At 34.3% G+C, this 17,840-nt stretch overlaps 1 pseudogene; it reads left to right on the top strand.

The window, feature by feature from the left end:
• Positions 1-13,074: 13,074 nt before the first annotated feature.
• LOC140532151 (galactose mutarotase pseudogene) lies at positions 13,075-14,129 on the top strand (annotated as a pseudogene).
• The last annotated feature ends 3,711 nt before the right edge of the window (positions 14,130-17,840 follow it).

The following is a 17,840-nucleotide window of genomic DNA, read 5'->3' as shown; positions in this document are numbered from 1 at the left end:
ATGATTCCTTGATCATGTATAATTAGTTTTTCTCCTTCTTTATATGTCTCCTTAACTATTAGAGGTGGCAAGATGGCACAGTGGATAGATGCTAGCCTGGAGTATTGGAGGACCTGAGTTCACATCCAACCTCAGACATTTATTAGTTCTGTGACCCTGGGCAAATTACTTAATCTCTATTTGCCTCAGTTTCCTCATCTATATAATGGGAATAATAATAGGGCCTATCTAGTAGGTTTGTTGTGAGGATCAAATGAAATAATTCTAGAAGTCCTTAGCAGATTTCGTGGCCCATAGTAAGCACTACATAAATGTTAGCTGTTGTTGTTATCCCCAAACTCTGTTTTCTTCCCCCTCAAAAATTCCCATCCCTTATAAAAAATAAATATAACCATTCAAAAACAATCACATATTTTCCATGTCAAAAATGAAAACTATTATCTTTATCTATACTTCTACTTCAACACCTCTTTGCCAATAAGGGGATCAAGTTTTATTTTCAATCTTTTGGAGTGATGATTGTTATCCTTTACAATACTCTATTCACATATTATAATCCATTCTGCAAGAGGTGCTCACTGTATGGTGCACAGTTTGTACAAGTCCTTTCAAGTTCCTCTGAACCTATCCTTTTCTCCATTTGGCAAAATAATATTTCATTAACATTGAAATAACATAGCTTAGGTTTTCTTTGTTAATGTACATCTTGTTTGTTACAAATTTTTGATACAATAAGAACTGAAAAAATAAAAATTTTATTTTCTATTTCCCTAGCTCTTTGAGGTATATTCCTTATAGTCCTATCATCAGTGTAATGACTTTAGGTATATATCAAAATTACTTTCCACAATGTTTGAACCAATTCACAGTTCCACAAATAGTGTACTATTATTCCTGTATTCTCACAGCCTCCCCAAGAATTACCATTTCCTTTTTTGTCATCTTTCTTAATCTGATAGTTTTAAGGTAGAAATTCAAAGTCATTTTAACTTCTGTTTCTCTTATTAATGATTTGCAACATTCTTATTCATATGTTTTGACTATTGGGAAATGGCTGTTATGTTTATATGTTTATATCAAATTCACTATATATATATATATGTCTACAATTGTATGTCAGAAGTAAAAACATAAAACATTTATTAGATAGATATGCTGTAAAAATTTCTTTCCAAGTTCCCTTTTTTCTTCCAATTCTAACTGCATTGGTTCTTTTTGTACAGAAACTTTTCAATTTTATATAATCAAAAGTGCTCATTGTATCTCCTGTGATCTTTTCTCTTTCTTGTTTACTCAAGATCTTAAATTCTATTTTAATATGAAGAATACAATCCCTCTGATGATTCCTTAAGTTGTTGTTATATGTCCTTTTACATCCAGGTCATATATCCATTTGGTACTTATTATGGTATATGATTGAGATGTTGATCTATGCCTAATTGTGGCCAAGTTGCTTTCTCGATTTTTTCAAGTAGTCAGTTCCTATTCCCGTAGCTGGAGTCCTTGAGTTGATCTAACATTATGCCAACTTGGTTCAGTTGCATCTGACTCTTGTGCACTTGCTTCATTGGTCGATGTTTTTCTTTTTGAAACCAGTACAAAATGGCGGCGATTATTTGTAGCATAGCATGAGAACTGGTTATGTTAAATTGTTATTTTTATACTTTCTACTTTTTTCTAATTACTTCCTTTGGGATCCTTCACTTCATCTTGCTCTGTTTTGGCATATTATAAATAAATAAGCTATCCTTTAAATGTTTGACAAAATTCACTTGTGGAAATGTTTTCAAGTTTTTTGGGGTTTTTTTTGCTCCTCCAACACTGATCCCTGCAGAAGTACTATTTGACTTGCTTAATTTTTTTTTCTGACCTTAAGTTATTTAAATTCATATGTTCTTCCTCTGTTAATTTGGGTAATTCATATTCTTTAAGATATCCAACCATTTCATTTAAATTATCAGTTTTACTAGCATATAGTTCTCAGTGATTTCCTTTATTTCATTGTGAACTTCCCCCATTTTTTTCTATACTGACAACTGATTTTGCTGTCTACTTTTAATCAGATTATTTAAACAGCTATTTTGTTGAATTTTTAAATCATCTGCCTTTATTTATCTATTCAAAGGAAGTTTTTGTCTTTTTTTTAATCTTTTCTTTGACTTCTGGATTTTTTTCTTTGCTATCTTTTCTATTTAAAAGAAATCAAACCCAATTAATTCATTTCTTTCTGTTTTGGTGTTGAAAGTATTTAGAGACATAAACATTCCCAGAAAGGCTACTTCAGTAATATCACCAAAGTTTTGCATTTAAAAAATATTGTGTATCTATAATTTGTTCTTCAAATAACAAATTATTTAAGATAAATTGTTTAGCTTTCCATGAAAATTTAATACCTTTTTCAAATGATCTTGATTATATAAAATTTATTGTGTTTTGTTCAGTGAATGATTTGTCTAATATTTCTGGCTTCCTATAATTTCTAATAAGGTTTTGTATATCATACCACATGACTCATTTTATAAAGTTGCCAAATATAGTTGAAGAATATACACATTCCTTTCCATTTCCATTTAGAACTTCATCAGACATCCAGTATATCTAATATTTCTTAAAACATTAATTGAGATACTTATTTCTTATTTATCTTTTTTGTTAAATTTGTCTAGGTGTGAAATGAGAACACTGAATTCCTCAAAAATTATAGTGTTACTATTTCTCAGTGTAATTCAACTAATTTTTTTCTCCACATATTTAGAAGCTATGCAATTAAGGAAAAATATTAAATAGCATGTCATCATCTCAATCTTCAAAGCTTTGCTTTCATTTTTTTTCTACCCCAAATTCTTTACTTCTCAAATTCTCATGAGAGTAATTTAACTAGATGCCCACATTTTGCCAATATACATATTTTTTAAGATAGCTCTCTCTATCTCACTCTAACTGGAATTACTAAGGCTCAGTGTACCTAGTGATAGTCATGATATTTGACCTCTGTTTCTAACTTGGGTTGATTCATCTCCCCTTGGATAGCCTGGTGGTCCTCACTCCTGCAGGCTCAACATAATTATGACAGACCTTACTCCATGTTTTTTTTATTCTTTCTTTCTCCACACACACAATTTAAGCTAAATAGTAATTTCTTCATTTTTATACTAATATTTTTTCTAGTATATTTTTATTCTCTCCTTACTTAAAACCAATAAAATAGAATACTACCACTCTCAGGTTCTGTATTTATCTTATTTAACTTCCACTGTGACTCTCAAGAATGATAATATTCTGAAAGCACTTTTATCTCCTCTAGTGCTAATACAATTACAGTACTTCATCACTGTTAAGTCCTTCTAATTGTTCAAATGTATTCAACTTTTGAGATTTCTCTTGACTCATATGTTTGTATTTGGCAGTTTTTCCTAAACTCTGATCTATAAATCACAAATGCCTAGAATTTCTCCATCAAAAAATTTAAACTTTTCCTCTAAATGATTATATTCAGTTTTTTAAGGTCAGTTATACTTGATTTTAAACTTGTTTCTGGTTTTAAAACTTTAGGAAAACCACATCCCATGATTTTCTCTTTTTTAAATTTGTTGCAATAAGATTTTCAGTGATCTTGACTGGTTCTTCTAAAGCTGAACACTTCCCTTTGGAAACTTGGGATTTTGTTATTTGTGGATATTGGGTTTGCTTGTTTTTGGTTTTTCAGAAAGTCATCAGTGCATTTTTTTTCTATTTTCACTGTGTTTGGTTCTATTAGATTTTTCTCTTTCATTATTTCTTAAAGTACTGCATCCTGGTTTTCTGCTAGGTAAAGGTTTTCAGGAAATCTAATGATTCTAAAATTCTCTCTCTTTGATCTTCATTGCAGTTCAGATGTTACTTATTTTTTTCCATTTTCTTATATCATTTCAATCATTATCCTATACTATTTTTCAGACAGTCCACTAATTGTGTAAGATTTTTAAAAATGTTCTTTCATAAGCTATGTAGTTTCTTTCCACTTTTTCTTCTAAATTCTCTTTTTTGTCGTTTAACTTTTCATTTCATTTTTTAATCTCTTATTTCATTTGTTCATTGTATTTTGCAGTTCTTGTGGTAGAGTCATTTTTTATTACTGAGGCTCATCTTGTAATTGTTGGGGTTTTCTGTTCTGCTGGGTTTATCCTTAGGATTAATAATGACTTGTAATATTTCTTTGTGTTGGATGTTTTCTTCTTTTTCTCATGTTTCTACCCTCCATTCTTGGACTGGTACTTTGTGTTTGGGCCAGTCTCTGTAGTGGACGGCCTGCATCCCTACACGGCTCGGTGAAGTGGTTGAAGAAAAGAGACATGGGAGGCGGGAAAAGATAGACCAGTTCCCTTTATTGATCTGAGGGTCAATGTATTTATAGACAGAAACTGCAAGCCTAAATGAGATTCTGCTCATCCCCAGTTCCAGATATTCGGCCAGTCCTATCGACTTTAAAGACTGTAAGTCTAGAGGACATCTATTTTACATATCCCTTGTCTTCTGTAGTTCCCATGTTTGTCTCACGGAGACAGCAACATCTGGGGGGCATGGAGAGCCATTCTGGATGATAATGAGCACAGTCTCAAAAAACAGTTTTCCCGAAGGTCTTTCCTGATCTTGTCAACAGCACTCCACCCTGGCCCTCAACAAGTCTCTTCTAGAACCAGAGGCTTAATAGATTGGTTTGATCTTGTACCTTCTGTAGTCTGGAGATTGCCATCACTGCCAATTTGGATGGAGTAACTGATACTAGGGCAAATCACTTCTTAAATCCATAGTTTTTTCTCTCAGTCTACTAATCTTTCACTGTGACCCTGGTCCCCTTTTCACAACATCTCATCAGGAATTGATTTTATCCCCTGCTATAGAGCAGAAAAGTTATTATTGGTTTTCTAAGAGGAAAAACTGAACAACAACTATAAGTTAAGCCTCAGTAATAAAAATGACTCCACCAAAAGTACTATAATATACAATGAAGAAATGAAATAAGTAAAAAAAATGATTTTAAAGGGACATTACATTTTTCAAACTATGTTCACATATTATTTCACCCATGCTTCTTCAATGAAAAAGAAATGCAGGGCAATTGGGGAGTGTAGAGAAGAATTTTTGAGTCTCTACTGATTTTTATTAAAATTTTAGTGAAAATATTTCCTGGAGGGATAGACTTTATGTTGCTAATGGTTTTTTAGGAAATTTTCTATCAACAGATGTATCTCAATGGAAGTCTATATCTCAATTGCAATGATAGATGCATAGAGTAGTACAAAAATGTATTAAATAACATTAATTAACATGCTTTTTTGTTTTAAGGTGAAAAGGTTGCTGTAACGAAAACCCTTTTAACAACTCTAGTTGTCTTAAAATTCTGAGCTGTTTCTTTTTCACTGAAAGGATATAACACAAAATGCTATCTGACTTAAATTTCAAATATGTAAGTCACCATAAATTTTTATAGTGGTGAACAGATGTTGATTTGGGCTTCACTTAGTAGAGAAATACTTCCCAAATTTATCTCAGTGCAATGTCAAAGTGAAATCAGTGAAGGAATTATCAAAGGGGAAGAATCAAAACTTCAATATCTATTAAGAAGGTAGAATAATCTGCTCAGTTGGGCAGTGAATATCTTCTGGTTGGTCTTCTTTAGATACAACTGAAATCTGTCATAGCCTAACAAAATACCCTAGCACCAAGATCTTCAGATATACACAAAAAATGAGTGAGAGATATAAGAATTCTCCATCATTTCAAGATGAGATTTTCCATTGAATATGAAGAAATAATATTTGTGTATAATAATGAAAGCAATACATTTTATACTTCAGGGTTTACAAATATTTTCCTACAGCTCCATTTTATAGTTGAGAAAACTACCATGAGACTCTGAAAATTATTGCCACTGACATATTTATACATTATATGGTTGCCTAAGGTGGGATTCAAACCCTTATCTCTAGATTTCAAGACTTGTACTCTATCCTCTATTTCATACTACCATTCAGATATGCCTAAATATATCATATGTTTACGATCTTTCATTCCTGCTATTAAAATGTTGTCTACAGAACTGTAATGGACTCAATCTTTTCCTTGGATTCACCATCCTTGACAGCCATTCTCTCATAAAGAAAATAAAAACAAATAGCCCCCAGATTGTCAAGAACACATCTTGCCACTGTGAAATTTCATCCACTCAAGAAAAAGTAGACATGACAGAGATGTTTCAGGGCAGGAAAACTGCCCTCCTTGTTATTTATTTGAATTAATACTGAATCCCATATATATCAAATGAGGGGATTGGACTAAATGACCTCTAATATCCCTTTCAATCTAAATGTATGATCTTATTATTCCTATGTTAGAACTCATTAGGGAGATAGTAGTCTGTCAAATGTATAAATGCATCAATTATCCAAGACACATCTTCAATACAGTGAAAAGGATTCTATGAAAAACATTTTTAAAAAATAAATAAATGTACCATAAGCCCATTATAAGACTGCAATAAGTTAACTTCAGATCAAGGACAATCTCAAGGTTACTTAATTTACCCTTCAAACTCAAAAAAGGTGAATGAATAGACAAATCAATGAATGATGGATGAGCACTTGGTTTCTCTTGTTTTAGATTTCTAGTGTTCCTAGAATCCTTACTTTTTTTAGGGATTAGATAACCTTGCTTATGATTTGGAAAAGAAATCATGAGAAGAAATCAATTTTCATGGAGCAAACTCCATTCAAAATGATCTCCCTTCTCTGTATTCCTTCCAAATCTGAGCATTTGCTTCTATATGTTATGAAGTGGTGCATATTTTTAAAGAAACAGATAAGGGAACAGGATATAATGTGAAATCAAGTCTCTACTAACTCATCTAATCAACAAGATCAAATATTTCTAGCAAGTCTATTCATTATATTCCTCTCAGCTTTATTTATTTTTTACCCACAATAGCACTGACACCCAAACTTGATTTCTAATAGGAAATCTAATCAAAATTTCACTGAATACTCCTAAATGTAATTTTATTTTTTTCTTCATCAGTAGTTTATTATCAATAATGATGATAAAATTGTATGTTTATGCTGTACTTTACTCACAAAAAAACATACAAAGTAGATAATCTAACTCTTATTATTCCAATTTTGCAGATGAGGAAATAATGCCCCAAAGGTGAAGCGCCTTGCCCAAAGTGACATGGTTAATAAGTTGGTTAGTTGTTGTCCTTCATCCTCGAAGAGGACCAAAGTGACATCACTATGCTAGAGTCAAATTTCAGTGTGTCTGACTTTGGCTGATCAGGCCAATATGAGTTTGGAATGCTCTTCTACAGGTAGGACACAAATAGTCTATGGGAACCTTTGGGGTGGATATGCCACATTTGTACATCCTGTTTTTCCTTTGCATTGTTTCAATTCTGCTTTGCTCGTAGAGCACATCACCTTCTCTGACATGGGCATGCCAAGCTGAGCAGTCCTATGCCAGTGTCTCCCAAGTAACACAATTCCAAAGTTCTTAAGAGAAACCTTGAGAGGGTCTGGCATCTCTTTTTCTGACCACTGTGTGAACACTTGTCTTGTGTAAATTCTCCATAAAATAGCATTTTTGGCAAGTGTATGTTTTGCATTCAAATAACATGGCCAGCCCATCAGAGTTGCCCTCTCTGAAGCAGTTTTAATGCTTGGCAGTTTAGTTCGAGTAAGGACATCAGTGTCTGGTACTTTATCCTGCCAGGTGATCTTTAGAAACTCAAATTCAGATTATATATTTGCTCTGTACTATTTCAACTAGTCAGTCTATTTCCTACCTCAGTTTTTTCACTGACTACCACCCATACCTGTAATGGAATCTTTTCTTACCTTTTATTCACAGAATTCCTTTCTTCCTTTAAGATATGGTTTAGATACCATCAATTGCATGAAGCCTTTCCTAATTCCCTTAACCTGCTCATATCCTCCCTCCCAACTACCTTGGACTAAAGGACTTTGTGTGCACATGGTGAATATGTGTATGTGGATAGAGAGGCAGACAGAGATAGATAGACAGACAAACAGACAGACAGACAGACAGATAGATAGATAGATAAGATGATAGACAATATTTCCCAAAAGGCTTAGAGCTATTTAAGCTCTGATAACTTCAGAAGTATAAATGCTACAAACTTTAAAAAAATCAAAATTTGAAAAGTTGATTATTTAAACTATTTGAAAAAATTGAGGAACTCCTTTTAACAAAGTATAGAAAGGTCCTAAATATTGGAAGGGTTTTGGTTACTTGATAGTATTTTGTTACACTGTTAATGGAAACCCAAACAATTCATGTGAATTTCTAAGGTAATTGATATGAAGTAATAATTTATCAAAATAAATTATATGGTATAAAAAAATATTTACCCTTGGTAAAAGAAAGTCTTGGAATTTATTTACCTCACTCATCTAAAAGTACTTTGGTCTCTTATTTCCCCAAGTTATCCATTTTCTTTGGGATCTGTAGGGATGCTAGTAGAGAATAAGAGCTTTCAGTCAACAAATAGTTTTTAAAAGTTTACTTTGTACCCAGCAGTGTCCCATATTGCTAGAGATACATAGGAAGGCAATCCCTTCCTTCAAAGAACTCACAAGGAATTCCCTGTCATCAAGGGGATAACATCAAAATAAATATGAATATGCAAGATAAATACACATTACCTTCCATTATATAATAGAAGAGGGAAAGCATTGAGGTTGAGAGATGGGGGGGTGAAGGATGGGAAGTCTGAGAAAGATCTCCAGCAGAAAGTGGGATTTGAGTTGAGTCCTGAAGGAATGCAGTGAAGTTAAGATGAGGAGGAAAGGAGAGAGATAATCCAGGCATGGAGGACAGCCATTGAAAATGCAAAAAAAAAAAAAAAAGAAAAAGTCAAAAAATGGAGATACTTGCAAGGAAGAGAAAACAGATTAGTGGCTGGATCATAGATTTCTTGGAGGGAAGAAAATTATAAGAAGATGAGAAAGATTGAAAAAGATTTAGGTTATGAAATGTTTTAAATGACAACCAGGAATCTATATTCCAAGTCAAAAAGGAATGCCTAATAGATGATAAAGGTCACTACATGCTTCTCTTACTGAATGGACCTTATGCTGATAGCAGCTTGAGAAAACTGTGATGCCTTCTATACAATGGCTGTTTCATTCAAGAGTTTAGACTAATTTTTCACATAGGAAAACAAAACAAATGTATGAAAAGTGTCTCATCTTAATTTTGATGTAAGCTTGAATAAATAATCTATAGAGTTGATCCATCAGTAATAATACAGCAAATGAATTGCTAATTGTATCTAGCATTGAACAGGAAGAAGGGAATGGACTGGTTTGCATTTGTAAAATACACTACTTCTTTTAATTAGTCCAAGTTTCTCATTGAAGCTAGTTGCGTCATTATTAAAGTCAGTATTCTTCTATGGATGGCATATAGCTGCAAGTTATGGAATACCAATCTTTGAAGATTTAAAGCTAAGGGTCACTGTGTAGATAGAGGATAATGTAGAGCATCATTGTAGGCATGAATTGGCTAAAAGGTATTAATGCAAAATATGTAAAAAAAAAAACAGCATTGTAAAGAATTTAATTAATGAACTTAAAAAAAAGAACAAGATAATTATTGTAAAGTGGTGAGCACACAGATGACACAGTAAATGCCATGTAAATTTTTTCTTCTTTTTCTTTTTTCTTCTTTTACTTCTTGTATATATATGCATATCTATGTATGTATATATACACACATCTACACACATATACTTATATACCCACATTCCTAGAGTGGGACCTTTGACATCAGAGAAAAAAGATTGTCGTCTAGATTCAGGAGAGAATTAAGCCTGTGAGGCAAGCTGGGTTGCAGAGAGACCAAGCTCTGTGAGGAAAGCTGCCCACAGAAATACTGCATGCAGGACAGAGTAACATGTGGACCCCACAGAAGAATACAGTACATCAGGACATTAAAACACCCTCCTTGGCCATATATGTTTGCTTTGTGTATGACTCATTACCTGTGCACTCTATATTTCTGCCCACATTTTCCATGAGTAGTTTTAGTACCTATGGGACATTGCAACCCAGTTTTATGGAGAAAATATGACCTCACATTTTACATGTCTTTTACTATATAATCTAATGTAATTTACATTGCATTTTTACGTGTATTATATAACATCTTAGCTATGTGTATTGACTGACTATTAGAAGGAAGCTCACTAGTAGGTAGGTGCTGATGAACTACAGTTGTAGGAGTGTAGGTCCACTTCAAACTGGGTATAGTAATATCCCTAGGGATGCTAATTGCAGGTTGAAGAGCTGTTGAGTAGAGGAAGTCGGCCAAAGAGATTGGTTCACATCTTTTAAGGAAGTATGTATGATTTTGATATATAACACAAGAAATACCTTGTAGGATTTAAAGTGGCATTTTTCTCTACCAAATATATAAACACTTAAAACACCTTGAATTTGAACCTGGCATACTAAAGGGTTACAAGGGCAAGTAAAATCCTTTTTATACAACAATAATTATAGACAGTTTGTATGTAACTATTTGTATTCTACCAATCTCCCTTGACATTTCTTCATATTCCAAATTTCTTTATGTTCTTCACATTTGTCATCTTTACAATGCCATAATATTCTAATACATTAATATCCCATAATTGATTCATCCATTTCTCAATAGTTAGGTGATTTCTTGTTTTTCACAAATGCAAAGAAAGCAGCCATGGCTCAACTGATTCTCCAAATTTGTCAAGTCACTGCCTTCTATAGTCACCTGTCTCTAGTATGTGTTGTATTCCCCCATTAGAATTGAAGTTCCTGGAGGACAAGGACTGTCGTTCTTTTGTGTTTATGTGTCCAGCACTTAGTAGAGTGCTTAATAAACAGTAAATACTTTTCCTTCTCCCTTTCTTCCTCGTTTCATTTATTCATTTCAACAGATTTCCATGTCCACAGATTTCCATTTACTTTTTCTCTTATGTGTTCATAATTCTACTCATGGTCATAAGGATTTCTTTTAGTATTTTTTACACTTTTTAATGTTTGTCTCTGTTAATTAAATATAGCATTTCATAAGCGTTCTCAATTTTATCTTTGTATCATGAAGCTTTTTGGTTGTCTGGTGAGGCCATGATGAAGTCCTTTTCAGAATAATGTTCTTACATGCATAAAATAAAACATATTGGACTACAAAGGTAATCTGTTGTATTAAAATGAAGATGTATTTTTTCCACCATTCAAGTTTGTTGACCTTTTGAAATCTGTCCATATATATTAAGAGTCTATGAACTCTACATTAATAATCTCCCTGTTACATTAATATATCACAGTTGATTTAGCTATTTTTCTATTTTTGGATAATTCATGTTTCCAATTTTCAATTTCAAGTAACAAATAATGATATTACAGATATCTTTGAATAAATAGTTCATCTTAACTGGTTTTCAATAACATTTTCAGGGTATATTCTCTCAAACAGAATTATTGATTCATTATAGCATTGCTTTTTTTTTTTTTTACATAGCTCTACTGGGAACTGTCAGAGTGTCCTTCAAAAAAGTTCAACAAGTTTGCAAATACACTAACAATGACTAAGTATACCTATTTCTCCACAATCTTTACAACACTGAGTTTCATTTCTTTTAATTATTTTTGTCATGTTGGTTGTAGGATGGTATTTCAAAGCTGTCTTTTTTGTATCTATTATTATATGTATGGTTGAGAATTTTTCCAGTATTAATAATTTGTTTTTCCTCTTTTGATAAAGTTGAAATATGTGTGTATATATATGCACACATACATATGAATGTGTGTATATATGTATAAATGTGCATGTATATTTATATATTATATATATTATTTCCTATAGTAGACTGAACCTCGGTAAATTTTTAGTAGTTCCTCATTTATTTTCATTATTGAGATTTTATCTACCATATGTATTATAAGTATTTCACAATCTGTTATTTGTAGATGACAAAAATATTACATTATTTACATAATTATTATTTAATGTAATCAGACATATCTTTCTTGTTAATAATTATATTTAATTAAAAATTCATTCCCCTCTACACAGTTGAGATAAAGACAATATTATATATTTTTTCACTTTTGTTATTTATATTTTATATTTAAAATGTTATTACTTCCATCACATCTCATTCACACACTTCACCATGGTAGCATAAGTTAATAAAGCCAGCATGGTACAGTGGACAGACTGCTAGCCTTGGAGACAGAAAGTCATGTGTTCAAATCTGCCCTTAGATACTTACTAGCTATTTGAACCTGGGCAAGTCATTTCATCTCTGTTTGACTCAGTGTTCTTTTCTTTTTTGCATCTATAGAGTGAAAAGTTAGATTGTTTACCTCTAATATCCTCAAATCTATAAATCTATGATCCTATGACATGAAGGTAACCCTAATTTCTTGAAGGCTAGGTCAGCGTAAAACAAGCTGTGATCGGATCTACCGTACTTGAAAATACAATGCAGGTGGCAGGCTAGGTCCTTCCTGAGTCTTGTCTTGCTACTCATCATCGACAGGTCAGCCATCAACTAATAATGACTTTTTGACCATCTGTTGCAGCTCAGTCATTCAATCATATTCAATTCTTTGTGATCCCATGAACCATGGTACACCAATATTATCCATGGGGTTTTCTTTGCAAAGATACTAGAGTGGTTTGTCATTTTCTTCTCCAGCTTTTTTTTTTTTTAACTACAACAACCAGCAAAATTAAGAGAAAAAAAAACAAAGAACTGCTGTACTGTGTAGTTCATATCCCCCTTTTCAGTGACAAAGGCAAGATAGGTCTCCTAAATTTATTAATAAAAATATTTTTGAGATCATAAGACAATAGCTTCTTTTTATCTGGAATTAACTTAAAGTGCTATCAGAGTCAATCCTTTCCCTCTCCTGCATTTTACAGACAGCCTAGAAGCAATAGTTCATTAAACAATCCTTTAACTACAATTCCTTTAAAATGTAAAAATTAGGTTTTGTGTACCTGTACTACAGCTCCATTTTGGGCAGGGCTTGGATGTTTTCCTTAGTCTTCCCATCCACGGCTTCAGTGGCCAGAAGTGTGTTTGGAGACCTCCCTGGTGGAGCAGGGATTGTAGAGAAGTTTCATCTACAGTCAGACCAGTTAAGGGTAGAAATTATCTCCCTGGGCTGTACTACTACTGCTTTGGAGGTGAAAGACAGGGATGGGAAATTCTCAGATGCAGTACTAGGCTTTGGCAAGGCTATTGGAAGGCTATTTCAAGAAGCATCCACACATGGGAGCAGTAGTTGGACAAGTGGTCAATCTAATTCCCAAAGGGACATTCACCATGGATGAGAAAGAATACAAGCTGGTCATTAACAACAGACTTAATAGCCTACATGGAAGACTAAAAGATTTTGACAAGGTCCTTTGGAAACATCAAGTGCTACCAAATGGCATTCAGTTTTCCCAGATCAGTCCAGATGGAAAGGAAGGTTATCCTGGCAAATTGAAAGCTTGAGTCACATACATGCTCAATGTGGGGCAGTTGATAGTGAATTACAAAACCCAGAGCAGTGGCACCAAGTGGGTCAGTCTGATAAACAACTCATATTTCAACCTGGCAGGCCAGGGTTCACCAAATACATATAATCATGTGGTTTATAATCATGATGCCAAACCTTGCATGGTCAGTGATAACCTGATCACTATTGGAAAGTGGAACCTGTGCAGGGCACTGTGTTTGACCTGAGGAAGCCAGTGGAACTTGGAAAGCACATAGAGAAGTTTCAGATTAATTGTTTTGACCACAATTTCTGTCTGAAGGATATGCAAGAGAAGCATTTTTGTGCAAAGGTCTGTCATCCCCACACTGGGTGGAAGCTAGAAGTATACACAACCCAGCCTGCTGTTCAGTTTTACATGGCCAATTTCCTAGATGTTACAATGAAGGGAAAGGGAGCTGCTGTGCATCCCAAACACTCAGGGTTTTATCTTGAGACCTAGAACTGGCCAGATGTAGTCAACCAGCCACATTTTCCTTCTGTACTGCTCCATCAGGTGAAGAGTCTAATCACACTACTTGGTTCAATTTTTCTGTGACTTAAGGAGGTCCACATTGGCCCTACCAGATTAAGAGTCCAAACAATGGAAATACATCTAAAGACTCTTTGGCACCAAGGTCCTAGGTCTCACCTTCATAAAATGGGAGGTGCATATTTCAAGGATCTAAGTAATCAACTGGGTTGAAGGCATCACAGTGATAGATTCTATATTAATTAGATTCTTAAATCTAAAATGGCTAACTCCAAGTTATGCTTAAAAGTCAACTCTGTTCCCTGTGCTAATGAAGGCAGGAGGAAATAATAAGGAACACCATTCACTGCAATCCTAAGTCTCTCCCTGTAGAATAGGTGGAAGTAACTGGGGACATTAGTATTCTGAGGGTCAGGGACAGAGAAGGCAATTGTTGGTGGCCCATCACCATTTGTATTTCTTTCATTTCCTTTCTCTTCTCCTTTCCCCTTTGCTTTCCCCCCCTTTTTTTCTTTCTTCTCTCCCTATGCCAAAGGGCATTACTCATGGAACTCCAGGTAGAGTTTCTGGCTCCTTTTTTGACTATTTCATCTTTTTTTCCCCACTTGCCCTTCATAAAAATTGCTCCCAAGTAGCAGAGATCTGAGCAAGGGTCTTGAGGCAGTTGTGCTTCGAATTATTTGCCTTTCATATAGTGGAGGTGATTGGTTCCCCACCCCTGCTTTAGTCAACCCCCTAAGACCAGCAAAATTTACAGCTGTGTAGCATCTTCCTCTGTAGTTCATTTAGTATGAGTGAAATTAGACTAAAATCAAAACTTAATGGAGATGACCTATTAGAAGTAGACTAGGATAGTCAATACTACCTAAACGTCTGGCTGCAAGAAACCTTATTTTCTAGAATGACACAATTGTCAGTTGTATTGTGTTCATCTTCAGAATATCAGAATTGCTAAATGACTTTGTTATGTACTCACACCTCTTCTGAATCAAATCAAACTCTGCATGTTGAAAAATAAAATAAAATTAAATATAAAATTATCCAGTGACCAGTTACTGGACATAAAGGTAGAGTAATTGAATTATATCAATATTGGCAACCTGACAATAAATGAAATCAAAAGACCAAAGGAAATATCAACCCACTAGAAGGATAACTGAAGGGGATAAACATCAGATTAAAAATGGAAAAGACACATTTCTATATTAAGCTATGTTCTCCAGCAACTGCAGAGGAGTCACTATATTCCTTTTCTAAGGGTGAAGTTACCAAATGAGGAAGCAGAAAAGGCATTAAATGAATCAACATGAAGTTATGAATAGTTGCAGAATAGCCCAGTCCTATCACACACACACACACACATGCATGCACATGCATGCACATGCACACACAAATGCACACACATACGCATGCACTCACATTAAATAACTGAAAAGAACACCAGGTAAAGCAATTATGAAGAAAACCAAAAAGAAACTGAAATAACATGCTCAATATAGTCCAAAACAGCACAAAAAGATGGCCAGAATACAATGGCTTTTGAAAAAGAAGTAGCTCTAAGAACTTCAATATGAGCTCCAATAAATAAATCTGAATCTTGTGCGTTTTGAAAGAGTTTTCTTATAAGTGAAGTCATTATAAGCCTAGATGAATGAGCATGAAGTCTGAGAGGGAAAGTCACCACATCAGGGAACCCAGTGTGAGCTCTGGCAAATAAGCAGGAAGCCAGTGAGTACAAGGAAAAGGGCTAATTTAGGGAAAACACTGTAGGTTTTAGTAAACAGGCCTGAAGCAGGCAGGCATTCTGAATGAGGATGTTTCAGGGGCTTTTAAGGCAGTGCAAGGTCTAAAGTGAGATACCGACTTTGGCCATTCAAAACAGAAATGTGGACAGAGCTAAATGCCACAGATCACTGCAAAATGGGAAAGGCTAAATCACTAATTTTTCAAAACAGGAGGATCCATGGCAAAAGAAAGTACTATCTCAGAACTCATATTCCCACACTAGGAAACCTTAAAAGAGGCATAAGAGAACATCATGATACTCAGTGATAAACCATAAATTGGGAAGGCTATAACCAAGCCCCTTTGGGAAGGGGATTACACAAGAAGCAAATTAAAGACAAGAACACAAGATATCGAATGGAGCCAAGATATCGGACAAAAATCAGGGACTCTCCTGAGTTCTCCCAAATTTCCCTGCAAATAACTTTAAAGAATTCCTAAAAATGAATTTTGAAGCGGCAGAATGAACAAAAGCATATAGTGAAATCATTTTCCAGCCCAAGACCATATAAAAAAGGGTGAAAGTGGCATTCACTCTAGATCAGGCAAGCCTAACAAGTCAGTAGCAAGCCTTGGGGGTAACTGAATTGAGAGCAATGACTTTCAGAGCTCTCAGCTCACAAACAGTAAAGGGACTAAACAAATGGTCAGAAGGAGTGGAGGGAGAGTTGTTGTGCAAGATTTTTTGGTTCACACACAATTATGCACTTCATGCAGCCTCTGAGGCTAAGGCAACAGAGTATTCGATTAGTTCCCTATCACTTGTGCTAATGTTAACCTAATAATTAACACCAAGAAAACAGAGCTTCTCTACCAGCCAACATTCATCTTCCATATTTGGAACCATCAATTACACAAAATGGTGAAATTTTGAATGCTTTGAATAAATTCACTTATTTTGGCAGTATACTGTCTCTGTCAACAGAGGTGATAAGGTTGACGCACACATTGCCAGAGCTAGCTCAGTGTTTGATAGGCTCCAAAGCAAAATGAGGGAGAGAAGAGGTATTGGACTGCCTACAAAACTGAAGTTCCCCAGAGCCATCGTGCTGACCTCATTATTGTATGCCTGTGAAACATGGGCAGCAGAACAGTGTCACGCTAGGAAACTGAATTGCTTCCTTGATTTGTCTTAGGAAGATTCTGAAGATCATTTGACAAAATAAGGTACTAGATACTGATGTCCTTTCTCAAAGTGAACTGCCATGCATTTGAAGTCTACTGCAGAGAGCATTACTCTGATGGGCTGATATAGCACCAATGTGATACCCACAGCAGCTTCTATGGATATGCATGCGTATTTCAGGGGTAAATTTGCAAAATATAAATAAAAACTCTTTTCCTCAAAGGCAAAACCAAAATATTTATTCAAATACCAGAAAGCCAATTCCATCAAATTTTTTTCTTGTTTGTTAGTTTGGTTTTGGTCTGTGTTTTGTTTCACAATATGACCAATATGGAAATATAATTTATTCATGACTGTGTATGTATATCCTCTATCAAATCACTTATCTTTTCAGTGAGGGGAGAGGGAAGAGAAGAAGGGAGAGAATTTGTAACTCAAAATTTTAAAAAGTGAGTATTAAAATTGTTTTTACATGTAATTAAGGGAAAATAAAATACTGAATATATAGTTCTTTAAGTAAAAAAACTGGAACACAAGAGTTTGAGGCAGAGGATGAGACAGGTTTGAGACAGAGGATAGGCTCTAGAACAAGTCACTTCTACAGGGAAACAATGACAGGGGAATATAGACTATAGAACAGACCAGTCCAAAGGAGGCTTACCTTGCCTATCCAAAAAAACAAGAGTCTTTTCTCAGAACAAAGTCCTAGTCAAAGAAATAGGGCTATAAATAGAAGCAAACAAAAGAAAACAACAAAAAAAAATGAAGAAATACTATGTATTATGAGAAAGAAGCATAAAGTTAAACCCCAAAGAGGGCAGTAAGTCCAAAATTAATATAAACAGAGCATTCTAGGAAATAAACTGCTTGA

The sequence above is a fragment of the Notamacropus eugenii genome, chromosome 3 (assembly GCF_028372415.1).
Source record: "Notamacropus eugenii isolate mMacEug1 chromosome 3, mMacEug1.pri_v2, whole genome shotgun sequence".
Classification (NCBI taxonomy): Eukaryota; Metazoa; Chordata; class Mammalia; order Diprotodontia; family Macropodidae; genus Notamacropus; species Notamacropus eugenii.
Note: the sequence above shows the minus strand (reverse complement) of the source record. Positions and strands in the feature narration are given on the sequence as shown.